The sequence below is a fragment of the Simochromis diagramma genome, unplaced genomic scaffold, assembly GCF_900408965.1.
Source record: "Simochromis diagramma unplaced genomic scaffold, fSimDia1.1 OVJJ01000603.1, whole genome shotgun sequence".
NCBI classification, from domain to species: domain Eukaryota; kingdom Metazoa; phylum Chordata; class Actinopteri; order Cichliformes; family Cichlidae; genus Simochromis; species Simochromis diagramma.
The window spans coordinates 7,523,639-7,531,958 of NW_024387414.1; the positions used below are offsets into that span (position 1 = coordinate 7,523,639).

The following is an 8,320-nucleotide window of genomic DNA, read 5'->3' on the forward strand; positions in this document are numbered from 1 at the left end:
TTTGTCCCTCCAAAATTCACAAGAACTGCTAGTCCTTCTAGAGTTTGTCAGATTTCAGTGAAATGAATTAATTTGTTCTGAATTGAACTGTTTGTGAACCTCCTTGACTTCTGAATGGATTTTAATTCTTATCTTCTCAGCTAATGTCTGACTTACCTGGTCACTGGTAAATGTCCTGATGATCCAATCTGCTAATCTAGTAGATGGATTAAAACCACCTGCCTGATGTTGTGTAGATCTCCCTTGAGGTCAACTAAACAGCTCTGACCCACTGAGGCATGGACAGGGGACCTCTGAGAGTGACATATCTCTCTGGCACCAGGATGTTGCCAGTGGATCCTTTGGGTCCTTTGAGTTGTGGGCCTGGGCCTCCAAGGATTGGGCTTGTTTTGGTGCATAACACGGATGCTTGATCGGATTGGGATCCAGGGAGTTTGCATCATCAGTGCCCCGGGCTCTTTATTGTTTTCCTCAAACACTGCTGGGCATGTAGATGCCACTTGGGAGTTCTTGGAGTTAGTCTACAACATTTTTTAAGTGGTTAGTTTATGTCAAGGTAACATCCACAAGAATACCAGAATTCAAGATTTCCCAGCAGAAACTGCACTGTAAAGAAGTGATCGCTGCTATTCACTGCACCTGGCAGTGATATTAATCTTTTGGCTGACTGGTATAGATGTTATGTGATGTTATCATTTCATTCCACAATCAATATGTCTGACCTTCCTTCATGAAGAGTGAAGACACAAGATATGGACCCATCAACAAGCAGGTAGGTGAGGTTGTAAATATAAATCTTGGTGTCTGACTGGATCTTGCCTGATATCTGATTCAAAAGGATAATATATGTTCTCATAGAATTTCATGGCTGGCAGGTTTAGGTGTAATTCTGGGTTGAATGAGTTTGGACGTCTGTGAGAACAGACCTCCGTTAATAAGCAAGGTAGACACAACAATGTAGTAAATAGTAACCCAACCACCCTTCATGGTAATAGCCTAGAAATCAGGAAAATACATTTTTGAGTAATTAAAAGTGTATAACTGAATTACCAAAAACAGGTTACTTTATTTTCCTGAACCCCCCCCCAAAAACAAACAAACAAACAAACAAACAAACAACAACAACAAAAAAAACCAATGTGCAAAGACACCAATAGAAAATCGATCAGGTTATTTATCACCAAGGATTCAGTCAATAAAATTAATTCCCCTTTGATTTGCTGACAGTCTAAAGCAATTTTCACATTTTCTTTATTAGGCTCTGGGACAGCAACCTTTAATATTTAAATGAATCTCATTTCAGAGCTCTGCGGTTCTCAAATTAGAAATACACAGCAGCGAGAGCACACTCAGTGTTAAAATAATAAACTTAAATTAAAATGTTTATTTCACCGCTGAGCTAACGATTTTCTGCAGCATTAATTTCTTCTGTTATTTGCAAAAAGGCTGCATTTTACTGCTGTATTTTCAAGTTCTTTATAGATTTCGAATTAGGATTACCCCAAGGGGGAAAATGCATCTTAAAATTGAAGCCTATGTGGGAGTGTTAAAAACTGCAGTTTCTCTGAGTGGGACTAGAAGCTAGATGCAAAATGAAATAAATCCCCATAGAGCCCTTGTGTAAATGGGCAACTTTACAGCATTAGAAAGATTTAAATCCTGGTTTAGAAATAGTTGGTGCTCTATGGATAGTTTTTGTCCTCAATTTTATAACTCATCCACCTTGATAATTGAGTTAGGGGCAGGGCCACATTGATTGACAGGTGTCCCGACACTTCAAAATGCAGAGTCCAAAACCAGTGATAGTTATTACAGTAGCTACATCTCCTATACTCTCTATGAACCCCTGAAGTGTTCCAAAGATAGATGTGAGGTGTCAAAAATGATAGAGAATGACAATGTGAAATTTCTTGCTTCATTTTTGTGAAATGCTAAAATTCCATAAACTCTTCAACCTTACTTTTAAATGTTTTTAAAAAAATGTTTTGAGGGGTCACACTCATTGCATACACATTTTTTATTGGATTTTTGAAAATTCACCATCTGATGCAGCAGTTTGTGTCTCTTCTCCAAGTTTTAGTTTCAGAAAATAAAATTAATATTTCACATGCTTCCAGTTTGACCTGCTCTGAAAATTTAACTTTTATAGACAATAAATAAAATACACATTGTGTCTATAGTTTAGAAAGGTCTGAATGTTTAGTGATGGTAGATTTATCTGGCATCATTTAATTCACAGATAACTGGCATCTACAGTTAAGCCTATAAGTTTCTGGACAATGTGACAATGTTTTTTTTTTTTTTTTAAATATATATACTTTTTTCACTTGATTTCAGACTTTAATAAACAGTAATTCTTTGTAATTTGTTAGAACGCATTAGGGAAGGCTGAAACACTACACTTTAATCGGAGCCTGATTGTTTGATTTAAAATCTGCTGTAGAGGCAAAATTACAATAAATTAATAAAGAGACAAATCTAACTCAAGTTGGCACTAGAGGAAAAACACTTTGGGGCATTTCTGTTGGCTTTATTTTTCAACTCAAGAGTTTGTCTCTTGGAATGGTGCAAAGCCAGAAAGGTAAAAACAACCTTTTCATTAATGTTGTCAGAAAGACCTGCACCAGCTTTGGTCCATGAACATCAGAGAATGCAAAATACAATTGCGTGTTTAAATTACCAGACACAGGCAGACTTGTCAAAAAAAAAAAAAATGTTAAACCGATGAATGTGGCTGTATCCTGATTTGACATAACATCAATATTCCAGCTATTTCAGAATCCAGAGCATGTCTCGAAAGCAAAAGGCTTGAATAGCAATGTTATAATATAGCTAAAGGAGAGCTGAGGGAGCTCTCAGAATCCATGCATCATATGTGACTATCAATTTGCCTGCTCTCTTTTGCTCACCTATCCTTTATGTATGCAAGATACCCACTTTTCCTGAAGAATAGACTCCTGGTGTTATAGAAATGTAAAAAAAAGAAAAGGTGGAGCAGAGGGGTATTGAAAGAAAAACACAAAAGACAAAGGTGCAACTTATTGTTGGAACAAGGGCCAGTCAGGGAACAGATCAGCCATAAACACTAACAAACATTGTACATTGTGTATGAACTGTTCAGCACTAAGTTGTACTGAAACCTATGATAGTTAATAATCTAACACACATAATAGTTTCAATAATTGTGTAATTTATCTATTTGTACAGTTATGGCCACAAATGTTCTATCCATATTCACGCATAGTTTGAGTGTTTATTATTTACCAAAAACAATAAATAAAAAAAAACTATAAAAACATGTAAAAAGTGAATATGGCAGAAAATAGAAAATCTAGCCCCCATCCTGAATTTGATAAGGGGCTAAGATAATCGATGGATGAATGGATGAATGGATGAATGGATGGATATAAAACCTAGATAATTTCTTCTGTGCTTTTCAGGTCCTCGTTTTTAAGCTTGCTTGGATCAGGAATAAAACCCCCAGGAACTATTCATTACACGTGACCTTTATACCAAAAGGTTAAATCGAAATTAGAAGCAACATCTGAAAACACTCCATCCATAACAATGCTGTGCGCTGACAGCTAAAAACCTTATGTTCCATGGATACAACAGAGGTACTAAAAAAAGATTAAACAAATTTAGCAAATTGGAGAAAATTGATAACTATCAGTCTTCCTGCTTCTTTTAAAAATTTTCATTCAACACTTGATCTTTTATCATCACATGGTCAAGCACACCAACACTTTTGTGGCTGTTGACACCATAGCAAAGCCATGTAGAGACATAGTTTGTTTTCCCATTCTCCACTGCTTCATTCACGTTTCATAATCATTTAGTACAGGTTTCACATGCTTCATGACTTACAGTGGAAAAAGTAGAAAAATGAAGTGTTTTGCAGTCATCGACTACTGGGCCAAAACACACCGCAGTTTAAAGTGAATTTGTATTTATTATTAATAATAATGATGGATTGGATTTATATAGCGCTTTTCAAGGCACCCAAAGCGCTTTACAATGCCACTATTCATTCACTCTCACATTCATACACTGGTGGAGGCAAGCTACAGTTGTAGCCACAGCTGCCCTGGGGCAGACTGACAGAAGAGAGGCTGCCATATCGCGCCATCGGCCCCTCTGGCCAACACCAGTAGGCGGTAGGGTAAAGTGTCTTGCCCAAGGACACAACGACCAGGACAGAGAGCCCGGGGATCGAACCGGCGACCATCCGGTTACAGATACGCTTCCCAACCCCCTGAGTCACGGTCGCCTATTAGTTAATATTGATGCTTAATTTGAGCATAGCATTTTTGATTCTAACTTGACCATGGTTACATTATTTACTTATATAATTAATAGGTGAATGAAGTAAAAAAAAAATATGTTGATTGACTTCTAGCTCAACTATGCAAGGTCTGAGCACTAGTTTAATATTAATTCTTCTCACTAACATGAGTTACAAATAATAGAATAACTGAAGGCCCTAATGTTATTTATAGTGATGTCATGGCTCATGGCATTTCACTTCACATCACCAAGTCCAGTTACTGCACAAAAAAGTCACACAAGATTGACAATGAAAACACAATATGAAATTGAAATTTCCCAACATGGTTCTGACACAAAAATAAGTTAGTTTTACATCATTAGTTAAAGCTAATTTGTGATTCTCCATAATCATTTCCAGCTCATAAAGTTGTTTATAAAATCTATAAGAATCTAGGTTCTGTTATGACTTTGAATTGATCAAAAATATGTTAAAATGTTAGTTATTCAATTCATTCACTACATGCAACAGTGTCTGACTTGTCCACACCCAAAGCAAGTGATTATATGCAAGTGTGTGTTTAAAGACAAGACAAAGTAAAAAGACATGGAAAGTCAGGCCTGATAGACATATTTTAGAGATAGTTGGGCTTTAAATTTTAAACTCGCTGATGTATTCATGCTTAAAGTGACATTATCCTGTCTTTATAGCTTTTTTCTTCAAAGTTGCACATGTGGCCTTTAGCAAATCATGAAAGAATACCAATCCTGACATACTGCAGTACAAGTATCAAGTGCATACTTTGTGCTGAATTCATTTCTGTATTAGTTGGCCCTATGTTCTGTTACCATATTGGTCCAACATAAACAAAAAGAAGCATACTAACCCCGCCAAAACCAAAGAAGTGAGCCAGCACTTGATTGTTGATGAAGGAGCTCTGGGCAGGGTTAGCCAGCCTGGTCCAGCAGGTGGCTGATTAAGTATATGCCAGCCTCCACCATGAGAACCATCCATTCTTGCACCAGGTGGCCCATCAGAAGATTCCTCGATCCAGGCTCGTTAATTCACTCAGTGCCCTAAACAGTAAATAACAGTAGTGGTGAATGTACACTGACTAAATTGAGGCTTTTTTTAAGCTACAGTACAGTAAAGAAACCAGACTTTCTTGTAGTTTTTATATTGGTCTTTAGCAGTAGTTCCCCAGGATTCCTGAAAGAATTCAAAGCTTTTCTCTGGGTGGTTTTGCTCATTTTCAGAAGAAAGTTTTTGTTTGTTTGTCAAACCATTTAAGAATGATCTGTCATTCAAGGATTGATCTGGCGGCTGTCAGAAATAACGCAGATTTAAGGTATTTCCACACTCGGTTTCTTTTTTTTCCAATTCAATTCTATTTTATTTATATAACGCCAATCACAACAACAGACGCTTCAAGGCGCTTTATATTATACAGTAGAGCCTACAATAATAGATACAGAGAAAACCAAAACAATCATATGACCTCCTATGAGCAAGCACTTTGGCGACAATGGAAAGGAAAAACTCCTTTTTAACAGGTAGAATCAGGCTCAGGGAGGGGCGGGGCCATGCTGCGACTAGTTGGGGTGAGAGAAGGAAATTATTGTAAATTATTGGTATTTTACTCGGCCCTGAAAATCTTAGAAATATGGTATCTAACCAGATTCTTACTCTGGATGGCATTACCTTGGCCTCCAGTAACCCTGTGAGAAACCTTGGAGTCATTTTTGATCAAGACATGTCCTTCAATGCACATATTAAACACACATGTAAGACTGCTTTCTTCCATTTGCGCAACATCTCTTAAATTAGAAATATCCTGTCTCTGAGTGATGATGAAAAACTAGTTCATGCATTTATTACTTCTAGGCTGGACTACTGTAATTATCAGGAATTCCTAAAAACTCCCTGAAAAGCCTTCAGCTAATCCAAAATGCTGTAGCAAGAGTCCTGACAGGGACTAGAAAGAGAGAGCAGATTTATCCTGTATTGGCTTCCCTTCATTGGCTCCCTGTTACATCCAGAATTGAATTCAAAACCCTGCTCCTCACATACATGGTCTTAAATAATTAGGCCCCATCTTATCTTAATGACCTTGTAGTACCATGTCACCCTATTAGTGTTCTTCGGTCTCGCACTGCAGGCCTACTTATTGTTCCTAGAGTATTTAAAAGTAGAATGGGAGGCAGAGCCTTCAGTTTTCAGGCCCCTCTTCTGTGAAACCAACTTCCCATTTAGATTCAGGAGACAGACACTATCTCTACTTTTAATGTTAGGCTTAAAACTTTCCTGTGGTTTCTTTTCCTGATCTTTGCATGTTTTATACTGTCTATTGTTGATACATTTACTGCTGGAAAATGGAATTCTGTTGCTGGATCATCAACAGAAATGATTTTTCATCAAATTGTGTGCTTCATTATTTCTGTTGATAAAGTATATAGTATAGGTATCTAGTATATACCTCTATGTAGATACCTGTGTAACAACTTTAAACCCCATCTATTAAATTATTAAATTGTAGAAAGCTTTTTTTCCCAGGGATGATCAGGTTTGAAGTATTTGGTCAGTTGACTGTAGCTAACTAACTAGCGAGAGTTAATCCACAAGCTGATTGCATTCAGCTGACCCCCCCCCCCAAGTGTGTTTCTCTTACTGTTGATTTTAGCTTGTGAAGATTTAGCAGTTCTACTGGAAATACTGTTAACTGTCTTCTTTATTTACTGCATATCAGTACAAATCCCTCCACTGCAGCATGAAACTATTTATGTTCACAGTTCAAACAACATTTTATCTTCCCCTCACTGCTGCCCTCATCCTGAACTTGTTCTTCACAGCTTTGCCTCTTTTTGTTCCTCTCTCACGTCTGCACCATTGGTCTCTTTATCATTGATGACACATCAATATTCCAGGAACAGAAACGTTTTGATCCTCTACTGTCTCCAGTCTAAGACTGTCCTGGAAATAACTGCTGACTAGTTGTTATGTTGTAGGCCACCTTAAGAATTTATGAGTTGTGTTCTAACCTCAGGGTAACCTCCTACATCCTCCACATCAATACCCAGCAAATGTCCAAGGCCATGGGGCATGATTACAGAGCCCAGGTGGACCTTCATCATGTCCTCCACGCTGCCATGTAGGATGCCAATCTTTACAAGTTCTTCCAGGTGAACCCTGTCAGCCAAAAATGTGCATGTCGGTTCACTTCACACCTTCGAAATACACATTTTTGTCAATAAACAGAAAAAGTGTTAAAAATGTAACTATGCATGTTATTTAAAATTTACTGAATTGTCAGTGTAATTCACAACGATATTTTTTTCAAGACTCCAACTGTATATTTTTCTAACTACTGAAAGATTTTAAAAAGACATCACAGTTATGATTTGTACTTAAAAACAAAAGCATATTTCTATAATATATTATCATGTAACCCTTAAGTTTTTCTACATGACCATTTCCATAATTGAATAGAAAATAATATAGCCTGGTCTGATCGCGGCCATTACAGCATGTGAAGATTTCAGGATGGCCTCATAGATGGTCCTCTGAACCTGCCGTTAGCTGGGAAGGAGCAGGTGGTGTCTGAGGACAGCAATAGCACTCTCCACCCATGTCAAACAGACTGCATATCTTACATGCTTGAGTGCAAAAACGTGTATAGATTTCAGAAGTCACTAAAGGTCACAAGAACAGTAACCATGTCACTTGATGGCCTTCACTAAATATTGTTGAGTGGAAAAATTCCTCATGTAGGAGAAAAAGCCCCCACCCCCCAAAAAGGTACTCACCACATATCTCCATTTGTAATTGTCCTGTCATTAGGAGCCCCAGGATGACCATAATAGATGACAGACGGATTAATGACACTGGTGGGAATAAACAATGCATACATTAAAAAGACAACTAGTAATAAAACATAAATAACTATTAATCTTCAAAGAAGAGAATACATTAAAGCATCAAACAGATTCCAGTCTCTTGTTTTAAGCTCCTAGTTTAACCAGGAAAAATGCTTTCATCTACGGGCAACTAATCCTT

The 8,320-nt window shown here is 37.4% G+C and overlaps 1 pseudogene; it reads right to left on the minus strand.

The window, feature by feature from the left end:
- Nucleotides 1–4,173: 4,173 nt before the first annotated feature.
- On the minus strand, nucleotides 4,174–7,485 carry LOC120721493 (annotated as a pseudogene).
- Between the last annotated feature and the right edge of the window lie 835 nt (nucleotides 7,486–8,320).